A 16,744-nucleotide genomic window follows, 5' to 3' on the forward strand; every position below is an offset into this window, starting at 1 on the left:
CAGAATAGGGCCTGAAGCAATCCTGCGCTTTTGCGGCCAGCTCCCAAGAAAGCGAGTTGAAAAATGGAGCTCAGGGGCCCTGCAATTCACAAACCTGCAGAGTTATAAATGATAACTCTCGTCCACAAATATATTGAGGGAAGGCAACGAAGAGGATTTAAAAGCAAGGCAGAATTGCAGGAAACAGATTTCAGGAGGTAGATTCGAATCGCCTTTAAAGCACAGGAAAACCGGCAAAACCTCGACAATGATGCCCTTGGCCAAAAAGGGCGTATGCGTTTTTTCCTGAATATATTCAGGAAAAAACGCATACGCCCTTTTTGGCCAACCAAGCAACCTGGAAAGGCAAAAAAGCGCTACAAAGAAGTCTCGCTTCCCATCGGTCAAAAGGGCCATGCTGAATAAACTGTCAAAACCAGACATACAGGACAGGCCATGGAGAAACGGGAGCCTTGCTACGCTGATGGGCGGGATGTAAATTGCCAACAGCCACTCTGCAGAAGTGTACGGTGTGTCCTGAAACATCTAAAAAACTCAGCTTAGAGAGCATAGGGCACTTCCACTCATGGGCGTATAAATTGGGAAAACTAAAAATCAGCAAGACACAGGCACCCCAAAGTTTAGGGCTGCTCTGTTGACAAGAACCTCCACTTCGTTACACCTTAAATATCCCAGGAAAGACAAAAATGGATAAAGAAGTTGTGGAACTTATGTACAATGGAATATCACTCAGCCATGAAATCAACGTCATAAGGCTAGTAGCAGCATGATGAGTGGATTTAGCTACGACGATTCTAATTGAAATATGTCACACAGAAAAAGACACTTATCATAAGATATCACTTATAGAGGGAATGGAAAAACTGCTACACTTGAACTGAATTACAAAACAGAACAGAGTCACACGTTTAGAAAACACGCTATGGCTGCTTAACGGGAAAGGTGAGGTGGGGTGATGCATAAAACAAGGGTTTCAAATTAGCTCAGATACCGTTCCATAAACCCAATATGTAATAGAGAAGACCTACTCCTTGCTCAGTGAACGGGACTCAACACCCCCTATTCACCGCCCAAGAATATATCTGACTAGTAAGAATCTTAAAACCTATGTATTGATATCTCTCTGTAAGTGAGTCAAGTGGGTGTAAAGCGGCAGAAACACAGCAGTGAAAAGCAGCTAAACCCCGTTATAAAAATCAATTACTTTTAAAAACCCGTGAAACAAAGACAGTGAAAGAGAGAGAAATTCTTACCAAATTCGTTCAGGGGCTGTGATGCCACCTGGATTGACCATATCTAGACCCACAGCTGATTGAGACATAAGGGTGGACACTCTTGGGGCTGAGAGGTTTGGTGAGGTTGGGGGAGCAAACGCAGACCCTTTAAAGGAATACTGCGTGGTACCCATCCCATGGGTCCCAAATCTCCAGCTTCAAGGGCATCTTCCTATATCGAAAACATGCATGAGAAACCCAGAAGATGGTACACCGTGTGATCGGGAAAGGTTTCTAAAACGCACCTCATTTCTCATCTCCTTGTGCTCGGGTTCGCCATTCCAGCCGCTTTACTAGCAATCTCCCTCCTTGGAGAATCAGCACCTTTAACCTCCTGTTCCGTACAGGTGGCAATTTGTCCTGAGGATGAACGGGAAGAGGGGGAACCAATGAGAGACTAGCTCTAGGTGTTGGGACAGGCACAGCTCACTCTATTTTCCCATCAGGAAGAAGAATTAACCACAGGCTCAGCCTGCCGCCCGGGACCAGAATAGGGCCTGAAGCAATCCTGCGCTTTTGCGGCCAGCTCCCAAGAAAGCGAGTTGAAAAATGGAGCTCAGGGGCCCTGCAATTCACAAACCTGCAGAGTTATAAATGATAACTCTCGTCCACAAATATATTGAGGGAAGGCAACGAAGAGGATTTAAAAGCAAGGCAGAATTGCAGGAAACAGATTTCAGGAGGTAGATTCGAATCGCCTTTAAAGCACAGGAAAAGCGGCAAAACCTCGACAATGATGCCCTTGGCCAAAAAGGGCGTATGCGTTTTTTCCTGAATATATTCAGGAAAAAACGCATACGCCCTTTTTGGCCAACCAAGCAACCTGGAAAGGCAAAAAAGCGCTACAAAGAAGTCTCGCTTCCCATCGGTCAAAAGGGCCATGCTGAATAAACTGTCAAAACCAGACATGCAGGACAGGCCATGGAGAAACGGGAGCCTTGCTACGCTGATGGGCGGGATGTAAATTGCCAACAGCCACTCTGCAGAACTGTACGGTGTGTCCTGAAACATCTAAAAAACTCAGCTTAGAGAGCATAGGGCACTTCCACTCATGGGCGTATAAATTGGGAAAACTAAAAATCAGCAAGACACAGGCACCCCAAAGTTTAGGGCTGCTCTGTTGACAAGAACCTCCACTTCGTTACACCTTAAATATCCCAGGAAAGAGAAAAATGGATAAAGAAGTTGTGGAACTTATGTACAATGGAATATCACTCAGCCATGAAATCAACGTCATAAGGCTAGTAGCACCATGATGAGTGGATTTAGCTACGACGATTCTAAGTGAAATAAGTCACACAGAAAAAGACACTTATCATAAGATATCACTTATAGAGGGAATGGAAAAACCGCTACACTTGAACTGAATTACAAAACAGAACAGCGTCACACGTTTAGAAAACACGCTATGGCTGCTTAACGGGAAAGGTGAGGTGGGGTGATGCATAAAACAAGGGTTTCAAATTAGCTCAGATACCGTTCCATAAACCCAATATGTAATAGAGAAGACCTACTCCTTGCTCAGTGAACGGGACTCAACACCCCCTATTCACCGCCCAAGAATATATCTGACTAGTAAGAATCTTAAAACCTATGTATTGATATCTCTCTGTAAGTGAGTCAAGTGGGTGTAAAGCGGCAGAAACACAGCAGTGAAAAGCAGCTAAACCCCGTTATAAAAATCAATTACTTTTAAAAACCCGTGAAACAAAGACAGTGAAAGAGAGAGAAATTCTTACCAAATTCGTTCAGGGGCTGTGATGCCACCTGCATTGACCATATCTAGACCCACAGCTGATTGAGACATAAGGGTGGACACTCTTGGGGCTGAGAGGTTTGGTGAGGTTGGGGGAGCAAACGCAGACCCTTTAAAGGAATACTGCGTGGTACCCATCCCATGGGTCCCAAATCTCCAGCTTCAAGGGCATCTTCCTATATCGAAAACATGCATGAGAAACCCAGAAGATGGTACACCGTATGATCGGGAAAGGTTTCTAAAACGCACCTCATTTCTCATCTCCTTGTGCTCGGGGTCGCCATTCCAGCCGCTTTACTAGCAATCTCCCTCCTTAGAGAATCAGCACCTTTAACCTCCTGTTCCGTACAGGTTGCAATTTGTCCTGAGGATGAACGGGAAGAGGGCGAACCAATGAGAGACTACCTCTAGGTGTTGGGACAGGCACAGCTCACTCTATTTTCCCATCAGGAAGAAGAATTAACCACAGGCTCAGCCTGCCGCCCGGGACCAGAATAGGGCCTGAAGCAATCCTGCGCTTTTGCGGCCAGCTCCCAAGAAAGCGAGTTGAAAAATGGAGCTCAGGGGCCCTGCAATTCACAAACCTGCAGAGTTATAAATGATAACTCTCGTCCACAAATATATTGAGGGAAGGCAACGAAGAGGATTTGAAAGCAAGGCAGAATTGCAGGAAACAGATTTCAGGAGGTAGACTCGAATCGCCCTTAAAGCACAGGAAAAGCGGCAAAACCTCGACAATGATGCCCTTGGCCAAAAAGGGCGTATGCGTTTTTTCCTGAATATATTCAGGAAAAAACGCATACGCCCTTTTTGGCCAACCAAGCAACCGGGAAAGGCAAATCAGCGCTACAAAGAAGTCTCGCTTCCCATCGGTCAAAAGGGCCATGCTGAATAAACTGTCAAAACCAGACATGCAGGACAGGCCATGGAGAAACGGGAGCCTTCCTACGCTGATGGGCGGGATGTAAATTGCCAACAGCCACTCTGGAGAAGTGTACGGGGTGTCCTGAAACATCTAAAAAACACAGCTTAGAGAGCATAGGGCACTTCCACTCTCTGGCGTAGAAATTGGGAAAACTAAAAATCAGCAAGACACAGGCACACCAAAGTTTAGGGCTGCTCTGTTGACAAGAACCTCCACTTCATTACACCTTAAATATCCCAGGAAAGAGAAAAATGGATGAACAAGTTGTGGTCCTTATGTACAATGGAATATCACTCAGCCATGAAATCAATGTCATAAGGCTAGTAGCAGCATGAAGAGTGGATTTAGGTATGACCACTCTAAGTGAAATAAGTCATACAGAAAAAGACACTTATCAGAAGATATCACTTATAGAGGGAATGTAAAAACCGGTACACTTGAACTGAATTACAAAACAGAACAGAGTCACACGTTTAGAAAACACACTATGGCTACTTAACGGGAAAGGTGAGGTGGGGTGATGCATAAACAAGGGTTTCAAATTAGCTCAGATACCGTTCCATAAACCCAATATGTAATACACAAGACCTACTCCTTGCTCAGTGAACTGGACTCAACACCCCCTATTCACTGCACAAGAATATATCTGACTAGTAAGAATCTTAAAACCTATGTATTGATATCTCTCTGTAAGTGAGTCAAGTGGGTGTACAGCAGCATAAACACAGCAGTGAAAAGCAGATAAACCCCATTATAAAAATAAATTACTTTTAAAAACCCGTGAAACAAAGACAGTGAAAGAGAGAGAAATTCTTACAAAATTCGTTCAGGGGCTGTGATGCAACCTGGATTGACCATATCTAGACCCACAGCTGAATGACACATAAGGGTGGACACTCTTGTGGCTGAGAGGTTTGGTGAGGTTGGGTGAGCAAACACAGACCCTTTAAAGTAATATTGCGTGGTACCCATCCCATGGGTCCCAAATCGCCAGGTTCAAGGGCATCTTCCTACATCGAAAACATGCATGAGAAACCCACAAGATGGTACACCGTGTGATCGGGAAAGGTTTCTAAAACGCACCTCATTTCTCATCTCCTTGTGCTCGGGTTCGCCATTCCAGCCGCTTTACTAGCAATCTCCCTCCTTGGGGAATCAGCACCTTTAACCTCCTGTTCCGTACAGGTGGCAATTTGTCCTGAGGATGAACAGGAAGAGGGGGAACCAATGAGAGACTAGCTCTAGGTGTTGGGACAGGCACAGCTCACTCTATTTTCCCATCAGGAAGAAGAATTAACCATAGGCTCAGCCTGCCGCCCGGGACCAGAATAGGGCCTGAAGCAATCCTGCGCTTTTGCGGCCAGCTCCCAAGAAAGCGAGTTGAAAAATGGAGCTCAGGGGCCCTGCAATTCACAAACCTGCAGAGTTATAAATGATAACTCTCGTCCACAAAGATATTGAGGGAAGGCAACGAAGAGGATTTGAAAGCAAGGTAGAATTGCAGGAAACAGATTTCAGGAGGTAGATTCGAATCGCCTTTAAAGCACAGGAAAACCGGCAAAACCTCGACAATGATGCCCTTGGCCAAAAAGGGCGTATGCGTTTTTTCCTGAATATATTCAGGAAAAAACGCATACGCCCTTTTTGGCCAACCAAGCAACCTGGACAGGCAAATCAGCGCTACAAAGAAGTCTCGCTTCCCATCGGTCAAAAGTGCCATGCTGAATAAACTGTCAAAATCAGACATGCAGGACAGGCCATGGAGAAACGGGAGCCTTGCTGCGCTGATGGGCGGGATGTAAATTGCCAACAGCCACTCTGCAGAAGTGTACGGTGTGTCCTGAAACATCTAAAAAACTCAGCTTAGAGAGCATAGGGCACTTCCACTCATGGGCGTATAAATTGGGAAAACTAAAAATCAGCAAGACACAGGCACCCCAAGTTTAGGGTTGCTCTGTTGACAAGAACCTCCACTTCGTTACACCTTAAATATCCCAGGAAAGACAAAAATGGATAAAGAAGTTGTGGTCCTTATGTACAATGGAATATCACTCAGCCATGAAATCAATGTCATAAGGCTAGTAGCAGCATGATGAGTGGATTTAGGTATGACCACTCTAAGTGAAATAAGTCATACAGAAAAAGACACTTATCAGAAGATATCACTTATAGAGGGAATGTAAAAACCGGTACACTTGAACTGAATTACAAAACAGAACAGAGTCACACGTTTAGAAAACACACTATGGCTACTTTACGGGAAAGGTGAGGTGGGGTGATGCATAAACAAGGGTTTCAAATTAGCTCAGATACCGTTCCATAAACCCAATATGTAATACACAAGACCTACTCCTTGCTCAGTGAACTGGACTCAACACCCCCTATTCACTGCACAAGAATATATCTGACTAGTAAGAATCTTAAAACCTATGTATTGATATCTCTCTGTAAGTGAGTCAAGTGGGTGTACAGCAGCATAAACACAGCAGTGAAAAGGAGCTAAACCCCGTTATAAAAATCAATTACTTTTAAAAACCCGTGAAACAAAGACAGTGAAAGAGAGAGAAATTCTTACCAAATTCGTTCAGGGGCTGTGATGCCACCTGCATTGACCATATCTAGACCCACAGCTGATTGAGACATAAGGGTGGACACTCTTGGGGCTGAGAGGTTTGGTGAGGTTGGGGGAGCAAACGCAGACCCTTTAAAGGAATACTGCGTGGTACCCATCCCATGGGTCCCAAATCTCCAGCTTCAAGGGCATCTTCCTATATCGAAAACATGCATGAGAAACCCAGAAGATGGTACACCGTGTGATCGGGAAAGGTTTCTAAAACGCACCTCATTTCTCATCTCCTTGTGCTCGGGGTCGCCATTCCAGCCGCTTTACTAGCAATCTCCCTCCTTGGAGAATCAGCACCTTTAACCTCCTGTTCCGTACAGGTTGCAATTTGTCCTGAGGATGAACGGGAAGAGGGCGAACCAATGAGAGACTACCTCTAGGTGTTGGGACAGGCACAGCTCACTCTATTTTCCCATCAGGAAGAAGAATTAACCACAGGCTCAGCCTGCCGCCCGGGACCAGAATAGGGCCTGAAGCAATCCTGCGCTTTTGCGGCCAGCTCCCAAGAAAGCGAGTTGAAAAATGGAGCTCAGGGGCCCTGCAATTCACAAACCTGCAGAGTTATAAATGATAACTCTCGTCCACAAATATATTGAGGGAAGGCAACGAAGAGGATTTGAAAGCAAGGCAGAATTGCAGGAAACAGATTTCAGGAGGTAGACTCGAATCGCCCTTAAAGCACAGGAAAAGCGGCAAAACCTCGACAATGATGCCCTTGGCCAAAAAGGGCGTATGCGTTTTTTCCTGAATATATTCAGGAAAAAACGCATACGCCCTTTTTGGCCAACCAAGCAACCGGGAAAGGCAAATAAGCGCTACAAAGAAGTCTCGCTTCCCATCGGTCAAAAGGGCCATGCTGAATAAACTGTCAAAACCAGACATGCAGGACAGGCCATGGAGAAACGGGAGCCTTCCTACGCTGATGGGCGGGATGTAAATTGCCAACAGCCACTCTGGAGAAGTGTACGGGGTGTCCTGAAACATCTAAAAAACACAGCTTAGAGAGCATAGGGCACTTCCACTCTCTGGCGTAGAAATTGGGAAAACTAAAAATCAGCAAGACACAGGCACACCAAAGTTTAGGGCTGCTCTGTTGACAAGAACCTCCACTTCATTACACCTTAAATATCCCAGGAAAGAGAAAAATGGATGAACAAGTTGTGGTCCTTATGTACAATGGAATATCACTCAGCCATGAAATCAATGTCATAAGGCTAGTAGCAGCATGAAGAGTGGATTTAGGTATGACCACTCTAAGTGAAATAAGTCATACAGAAAAAGACACTTATCAGAAGATATCACTTATAGAGGGAATGTAAAAACCGGTACACTTGAACTGAATTACAAAACAGAACAGAGTCACACGTTTAGAAAACACACTATGGCTACTTAACGGGAAAGGTGAGGTGGGGTGATGCATAAACAAGGGTTTCAAATTAGCTCAGATACCGTTCCATAAACCCAATATGTAATACACAAGACCTACTCCTTGCTCAGTGAACTGGACTCAACACCCCCTATTCACTGCACAAGAATATATCTGACTAGTAAGAATCTTAAAACCTATGTATTGATATCTCTCTGTAAGTGAGTCAAGTGGGTGTACAGCAGCATAAACACAGCAGTGAAAAGCAGATAAACCCCATTATAAAAATAAATTACTTTTAAAAACCCGTGAAACAAAGACAGTGAAAGAGAGAGAAATTCTTACAAAATTCGTTCAGGGGCTGTGATGCAACCTGGATTGACCATATCTAGACCCACAGCTGAATGACACATAAGGGTGGACACTCTTGTGGCTGAGAGGTTTGGTGAGGTTGGGTGAGCAAACACAGACCCTTTAAAGTAATATTGCGTGGTACCCATCCCATGGGTCCCAAATCGCCAGGTTCAAGGGCATCTTCCTACATCGAAAACATGCATGAGAAACCCAGAAGATGGTACACCGTGTGATCGGGAAAGGTTTCTAAAACGCACCTCATTTCTCATCTCGTTGTGCTCGGGTTCGCCATTCCAGCCGCTTTACTAGCAATCTCCCTCCTTGGGGAATCAGCACCTTTAACCTCCTGTTCCGTACAGGTGGCAATTTGTCCTGAGGATGAACAGGAAGAGGGGGAACCAATGAGAGACTAGCTCTAGGTGTTGGGACAGGCACAGCTCACTCTATTTTCCCATCAGGAAGAAGAATTAACCACAGGCTCAGCCTGCCGCCCGGGACCAGAATAGGGCCTGAAGCAATCCTGCGCTTTTGCGGCCAGCTCCCAAGAAAGCGAGTTGAAAAATGGAGCTCAGGGGCCCTGCAATTCACAAACCTGCAGAGTTATAAATGATAACTCTCGTCCACAAATATATTGAGGGAAGGCAACGAAGAGGATTTGAAAGCAAGGTAGAATTGCAGGAAACAGATTTCAGGAGGTAGATTCGAATCGCCTTTAAAGCACAGGAAAACCGGCAAAACCTCGACAATGATGCCCTTGGCCAAAAAGGGCGTATGCGTTTTTTCCTGAATATATTCAGGAAAACACGCATACGCCCTTTTTGGCCAACCAAGCAACCTGGACAGGCAAATCAGCGCTACAAAGAAGTCTCGCTTCCCATCGGTCAAAAGTGCCATGCTGAATAAACTGTCAAAATCAGACATGCAGGACAGGCCATGGAGAAACGGGAGCCTTGCTGCGCTGATGGGCGGGATGTAAATTGCCAACAGCCACTCTGCAGAAGTGTACGGTGTGTCCTGAAACATCTAAAAAACTCAGCTTAGAGAGCATAGGGCACTTCCACTCATGGGCGTATAAATTGGGAAAACTAAAAATCAGCAAGACACAGGCACCCCAAGTTTAGGGTTGCTCTGTTGACAAGAACCTCCACTTCGTTACACCTTAAATATCCCAGGAAAGACAAAAATGGATAAAGAATTTGTGGTCCTTATGTACAATGGAATATCACTCAGCCATGAAATCAATGTCATAAGGCTAGTAGCAGCATGATGAGTGGATTTAGGTATGACCACTCTAAGTGAAATAAGTCATACAGAAAAAGACACTTATTAGAAGATATCACTTATAGAGGGAATGTAAAAACCGGTACACTTGAACTGAATTACAAAACAGAACAGAGTCACACGTTTAGAAAACACACTATGGCTACTTAACGGGAAAGGTGAGGTGGGGTGATGCATAAACAAGGGTTTCAAATTAGCTCAGATACCGTTCCATAAACCCAATATGTAATACACAAGACCTACTCCTTGCTCAGTAAACTGGACTCAACACCCCCTATTCACTGCACAAGAATATATCTGACTAGTAAGAATCTTAAAACCTATGTATTGATATCTCTCTGTAAGTGAGTCAAGTGGGTGTACAGCAGCATAAACACAGCAGTGAAAAGCAGATAAACCCCATTATAAAAATAAATTACTTTTAAAAACCCGTGAAACAAAGACAGTGAAAGAGAGAGAAATTCTTACAAAATTCGTTCAGGGGCTGTGATGCAACCTGGATTGACCATATCTAGACCCACAGCTGAATGACACATAAGGGTGGACACTCTTGTGGCTGAGAGGTTTGGTGAGGTTGGGTGAGCAAACACAGACCCTTTAAAGTAATATTGCGTGGTACCCATCCCATGGGTACCAAATCGCCAGGTTCAAGGGCATCTTCCTACATCGAAAACATGCATGAGAAACCCAGAAGATGGTACACCGTGTGATCGGGAAAGGTTTCTAAAACGCACCTCATTTCTCATCTCGTTGTGCTCGGGTTCGCCATTCCAGCCGCTTTACTAGCAATCTCCCTCCTTGGGGAATCAGCACCTTTAACCTCCTGTTCCGTACAGGTGGCAATTTGTCCTGAGGATGAACAGGAAGAGGGGGAACCAATGAGAGACTAGCTCTAGGTGTTGGGACAGGCACAGCTCACTCTATTTTCCCATCAGGAAGAAGAATTAACCACAGGCTCAGCCTGCCGCCCGGGACCAGAATAGGGCCTGAAGCAATCCTGCGCTTTTGCGGCCAGCTCCCAAGAAAGCGAGTTGAAAAATGGAGCTCAGGGGCCCTGCAATTCACAAACCTGCAGAGTTATAAATGATAACTCTCGTCCACAAATATATTGAGGGAAGGCAACGAAGAGGATTTGAAAGCAAGGCAGAATTGCAGGAAACAGATTTCAGGAGGTAGATTCGAATCGCCTTTAAAGCACAGGAAAACCGGCAAAACCTCGACAATGATGCCCTTGGCCAAAAAGGGCGTATGCGTTTTTTCCTGAATATATTCAGGAAAAAACGCATACGCCCTTTTTGGCCAACCAAGCAACCTGGACAGGCAAATCAGCGCTACAAAGAAGTCTCGCTTCCCATCGGTCAAAAGTGCCATGCTGAATAAACTGTCAAAATCAGACATGCAGGACAGGCCATGGAGAAACGGGAGCCTTGCTGCGCTGATGGGCGGGATGTAAATTGCCAACAGCCACTCTGCAGAAGTGTACGGTGTGTCCTGAAACATCTAAAAAACTCAGCTTAGAGAGCATAGGGCACTTCCACTCATGGGCGTATAAATTGGGAAAACTAAAAATCAGCAAGACACAGGCACCCCAAGTTTAGGGTTGCTCTGTTGACAAGAACCTCCACTTCGTTACACCTTAAATATCCCAGGAAAGACAAAAATGGATAAAGAAGTTGTGGTCCTTATGTACAATGGAATATCACTCAGCCATGAAATCAATGTCATAAGGCTAGTAGCAGCATGATGAGTGGATTTAGGTATGACCACTCTAAGTGAAATAAGTCATACAGAAAAAGACACTTATCAGAAGATATCACTTATAGAGGGAATGTAAAAACCGGTACACTTGAACTGAATTACAAAACAGAACAGAGTCACACGTTTAGAAAACACACTATGGCTACTTTACGGGAAAGGTGAGGTGGGGTGATGCATAAACAAGGGTTTCAAATTAGCTCAGATACCGTTCCATAAACCCAATATGTAATACACAAGACCTACTCCTTGCTCAGTGAACTGGACTCAACACCCCCTATTCACTGCACAAGAATATATCTGACTAGTAAGAATCTTAAAACCTATGTACTGATATCTCTCTGTAAGTGAGTCAAGTGGGTGTACAGCAGCATAAACACAGCAGTGAAAAGCAGATAAACCCCATTATAAAAATAAATTACTTTTAAAAACCCGTGAAACAAAGACAGTGAAAGAGAGAGAAATTCTTACAAAATTCGTTCAGGGGCTGTGATGCAACCTGGATTGACCATATCTAGACCCACAGCTGAATGACACATAAGGGTGGACACTCTTGTGGCTGAGAGGTTTGGTGAGGTTGGGTGAGCAAACACAGACCCTTTAAAGTAATATTGCGTGGTACCCATCCCATGGGTCCCAAATCGCCAGGTTCACGGGCATCTTCCTACATCGAAAACATGCATGAGAAACCCACAAGATGGTACACCGTGTGATCGGGAAAGGTTTCTAAAACGCACCTCATTTCTCATCTCCTTGTGCTCGGGTTCGCCATTCCAGCCGCTTTACTAGCAATCTCCCTCCTTGGAGAATCAGCACCTTTAACCTCCTGTTCTGTACAGGTGGCAATTTGTCCTGAGGATGAACAGGAAGAGGGGGAACCAATGAGAGACTAGCTCTAGGTGTTGGGACAGGCACAGCTCACTCTATTTTCCCATCAGGAAGAAGAATTAACCACAGGCTCAGCCTGCCGCCCGGGACCAGAATAGGGCCTGAAGCAATCCTGCGCTTTTGCGGCCAGCTCCCAAGAAAGCGAGTTGAAAAATGGAGCTCAGGGGCCCTGCAATTCACAAACCTGCAGAGTTATAAATGATAACTCTCGTCCACAAATATATTGAGGGAAGGCAACGAAGAGGATTTGAAAGCAAGGTAGAATTGCAGGAAACAGATTTCAGGAGGTAGATTCGAATCGCCTTTAAAGCACAGGAAAACCGGCAAAACCTCGACAATGATGCCCTTGGCCAAAAAGGGCGTATGCGTTTTTTCCTGAATATATTCAGGAAAAAACGCATACGCCCTTTTTGGCCAACCAAGCAACCTGGACAGGCAAATCAGCGCTACAAAGAAGTCTCGCTTCCCATCGGTCAAAAGTGCCATGCTGAATAAACTGTCAAAATCAGACATGCAGGACAGGCCATGGAGAAACGGGAGCCTTGCTGCGCTGATGGGCGGGATGTAAATTGCCAACAGCCACTCTGCAGAAGTGTACGGTGTGTCCTGAAACATCTAAAAAACTCAGCTTAGAGAGCATAGGGCACTTCCACTCATGGGCGTATAAATTGGGAAAACTAAAAATCAGCAAGACACAGGCACCCCAAGTTTAGGGTTGCTCTGTTGACAAGAACCTCCACTTCATTACACCTTAAATATCCCAGGAAAGACAAAAATGGATAAAGAAGTTGTGGTCCTTATGTACAATGGAATATCACTCAGCCATGAAATCAACGTCATAAGGCTAGTAGCAGCATGATGAGTGGATTTAGCTACGACGATTCTAAGTGAAATAAGTCACACAGAAAAAGACACTTATCATAAGATATCACTTATAGAGGGAATGGAAAAAATGCTACACTTGAACTGAATTACAAAACAGAACAGAGTCACACGTTTAGAAAACACGCTATGGCTGCTTAACGGGAAAGGTGAGGTGGGGTGATGCATAAAACAAGGGTTTCAAATTAGCTCAGATACCGTTCCATAAACCCAATATGTAATAGAGAAGACCTACTCTTTGCTCAGTGAACGGGACTCAACACCCCCTATTCACCGCCCAAGAATATATCTGACTAGTAAGAATCTTAAAACCTATGTATTGATATCTCTCTGTAAGTGAGTCAAGTGGGTGTAAAGCGGCAGAAACACAGCAGTGAAAAGCAGCTAAACCCCGTTATAAAAATCAATTACTTTTAAAAACCCGTGAAACAAAGACAGTGAAAGGGAGAGAAATTCTTACCAAATTCGTTCAGGGGCTGTGATGCCACCTGGATTGACCATATCTAGACCCACAGCTGATTGAGACATAAGGGTGGACACTCTTGGGGCTGAGAGGTTTGGTGAGGTTGGGGGAGCAAACGCAGACCCTTTAAAGGAATACTGCGTGATACACATCCCATGGGTCCCAAATCTCCAGCTTCAAGGGCATCTTCCTATATCGAAAACATGCATGAGAAACCCAGAAGATGGTACACCGTGTGATCGGGAAAGGTTTCTACAACGCACCTCATTTCTCATCTCCTTGTGCTCGGGTTCGCCATTCCAGCCGCTTTACTAGCAATCTCCCTCCTTGGAGAATCAGCACCTTTACCCTCCTGTTCCGTACAGGTTGCAATTTGTCCTGAGGATGAACGGGAAGAGGGGGAACCAATGAGAGACTAGCTCTAGGTGTTGGGACAGGCACAGCTCACTCTATTTTCCCATCAGGAAGAAGAATTAACCACAGGCTCAGCCTGCCGCCCGGGACCAGAATAGGGCCTGAAGCAATCCTGCGCTTTTGCGGCCAGCTCCCAAGAAAGCGAGTTGAAAAATGGAGCTCAGGGGCCCTGCAATTCACAAACCTGCAGAGTTATAAATGATAACTCTCGTCCACAAATATATTGAGGGAAGGCAACGAAGAGGATTTGAAAGCAAGGCAGAATTGCAGGAAACAGATTTCAGGAGGTAGATTCGAATCGCCTTTAAAGCACAGGAAAAGCGGCAAAACCTCGACAATGATGCCCTTGGCCAAAAAGGGCGTATGCGTTTTTTCCTGAATATATTCAGGAAAAAACGCATACGCCCTTTTTGGCCAACCAAGCAACCTGGAAAGGCAAATCAGCACTACAAAAAAGTCTCGCTTCCCATCGGTCAAAAGGGCCATGCTGAATAAACTGTCAAAATCAGACATGCAGGACAGGCCATGGAGAAACGGGAGCCTTGCTACGCTGATGGGCGGGATGTAAATTGCCAACAGCCACTCTGCAGAACTGTACGGTGTGTCCTGAAACATCTAAAAAACTCAGCTTAGAGAGCATAGGGCACTTCCACTCATGGGCGTATAAATTGGGAAAACTAAAAATCAGCAAGACACAGGCACCCCAAAGTTTAGGGCTGCTCTGTTGACAAGAACCTCCACTTCGTTACACCTTAAATATCCCAGGAAAGAGAAAAATGGATAAAGAAGTTGTGGAACTTATGTACAATGGAATATCACTCAGCCATGAAATCAACGTCATAAGGCTAGTAGCACCATGATGAGTGGATTTAGCTACGACGATTCTAAGTGAAATAAGTCACACAGAAAAAGACACTTATCATAAGATATCACTTATAGAGGGAATGGAAAAACCGCTACACTTGAACTGAATTACAAAACAGAACAGAGTCACACGTTTAGATAACACGCTATGGCTGCTTAACGGGAAAGGTGAGGTGGGGTGATGCATAAAACAAGGGTTTCAAATTAGCTCAGATACCGTTCCATAAACCCAATATGTAATAGAGAAGACCTACTCCTTGCTCAGTGAACGGGACTCAACACCCCCTATTCACCGCCCAAGAATATATCTGACTAGTAAGAATCTTAAAACCTATGTATTGATATCTCTCTGTAACTGAGTCAAGTGGGTGTAAAGCGGCAGAAACACAGCAGTGAAAAGCAGCTAAACCCCGTTATAAAAATCAATTACTTTTAAAAACCCGTGAAACAAAGACAGTGAAAGAGAGAGAAATTCTTACCAAATTCGTTCAGGGGCTGTGATGCCACCTGGATTGACCATATCTAGACCCACAGCTGATTGAAACATAAGGGTGGACACTCTTGGGGCTGAGAGGTTTGGTGAGGTTGGGGGAGCAAACGCAGACCCTTTAAAGGAATACTGCGTGGTACCCATCCCATGGGTCCCAAATCTCCAGCTTCAAGGGCATCTTCCTATATCGAAAACATGCATGAGAAACCCAGAAGATGGTACACCGTGTGATCGGGAAAGGTGTCTAAAACGCACCTCATTTCTCATCTCCTTGTGCTCGGGTTCGCCATTCCAGCCGCTTTACTAGCAATCTCCCTCCTTGGAGAATCAGCACCTTTAACCTCCTGTTCCGTACAGGTGGCAATTTGTCCTGAGGATGAACAGGAAGAGGGGGAACCAATGAGAGACTACCTCTAGGTGTTGGGACGGGCACAGCTCACTCTATTTTCCCATCAGGAAGAAGAATTAACCACAGGCTCAGCCTGCCGCCCGGGACCAGAATAGGGCCTGAAGCAATCCTGCGCTTTTGCGGCCAGCTCCCAAGAAAGCGAGTTGAAAAATGGAGCTCAGGGGCCCTGCAATTCACAAACCTGCAGAGTTATAAATGATAACTCTCGTCCACAAAGATATTGAGGGAAGGCAACGAAGAGGATTTGAAAGCAAGGCAGAATTGCAGGAAACAGATTTCAGGAGGTAGATTCGAATCGCCTTTAAAGCACAGGAAAAGCGGCAAAACCTCGACAATGATGCCCTTGGCCAAAAAGGGCGTATGCGTTTTTTCCTGAATATATTCAGGAAAAAACGCATACGCCCTTTTTGGCCAACCAAGCAACCTGGAAAGGCAAATAAGCGCTACAAAGAAGTCTCGCTTCCCATCGGTCAAAAGGGCCATGCTGAATAAACTGTCAAAATCAGACATGCAGGACAGGCCATGGAGAAACGGGAGCCTTGCTACGCTGATGGGCGGGATGTAAATTGCCAACAGCCACTCTGGAGAAGTGTACGGTGTGTCCTGAAACATCTAAAAAACTCAGCTTAGAGAGCATAGGGCACTTCCACTCATGGGCGTATAAATTGGGAAAACTAAAAATCAGCAAGACACAGGCACCCCAAAGTTTAGGGCTGCTCTGTTGACAAGAACCTCCACTTCGTTACACCTTAAATATCCCAGGAAAGAGAAAAATGTATAAAGAAGTTGTGGAACTTATGTACAATGGAATATCACTCAGCCATGAAATCAACGTCATAAGGCTAGTAGCACCATGATGAGTGGATTTAGCTACGACGATTCTAAGTGAAATAAGTCACACAGAAAAAGACACTTATCATAAGATATCACTTATAGAGGGAATGGAAAAACCGCTACACTTGAACTGAATTACAAAACAGAACAGAGTCACACGTTTAGA

The 16,744-nt window shown here is 44.9% G+C and overlaps 1 long non-coding RNA gene across 3 annotated transcripts in view; it reads right to left on the minus strand.

The window, feature by feature from the left end:
• Positions 1-1,519: 1,519 nt before the first annotated feature.
• Positions 1,520-16,744, minus strand: part of LOC130704711 (uncharacterized) — a 37,045-nt gene continuing 21,820 nt past the window's right edge. For 2 of the 3 annotated variants that reach the window (XR_009005152.1, XR_009005153.1), the window contains 2 exons: positions 15,591-15,705; positions 13,871-13,945 (listed from right to left, as the gene is read on the minus strand). This is a non-coding gene — a long non-coding RNA (uncharacterized LOC130704711). Of the gene's footprint in view, positions 1,635-6,796; positions 6,912-12,071; positions 12,187-13,870; positions 13,946-15,590; positions 15,706-16,744 lie in introns of those variants that run through there. The other variant, XR_009005155.1, reaches the window with a different exon arrangement.

Source organism: Balaenoptera acutorostrata, chromosome 14, assembly GCF_949987535.1.
Source record: "Balaenoptera acutorostrata chromosome 14, mBalAcu1.1, whole genome shotgun sequence".
Classification (NCBI taxonomy): Eukaryota; Metazoa; Chordata; class Mammalia; order Artiodactyla; family Balaenopteridae; genus Balaenoptera; species Balaenoptera acutorostrata.